Genomic DNA, 235 nt, shown 5'->3' with positions numbered 1-235 from the left:
CAGGCTGTCCTTTTCTTGTTCCTTTGGCTAGTGAGAGAAGGCTTTTCTTGAACTTTACTGTCTGTGCCTGTTGGCATTTCCAGGTTACTGGCTTCTCCAGGACTCAGTTGGGTTATACAAGGGAAAAGAAAACTCAGGGAACACGCTGCTCTACCATTCCTTAGGGCCCAAGTTCCTTAGCTAGTCTGACTACTTCTCTCTGACTTCTTGTGTTTTGTTTTTACATAATATCCAG

The sequence above is a fragment of the Equus quagga genome, unplaced genomic scaffold (genome assembly GCF_021613505.1).
Source record: "Equus quagga isolate Etosha38 unplaced genomic scaffold, UCLA_HA_Equagga_1.0 1164_RagTag, whole genome shotgun sequence".
Lineage (NCBI taxonomy): Eukaryota > Metazoa > Chordata > Mammalia > Perissodactyla > Equidae > Equus > Equus quagga.
The sequence above is the reverse complement of the archived record's forward strand: the minus strand, read 5'-3'. Positions refer to the sequence as shown.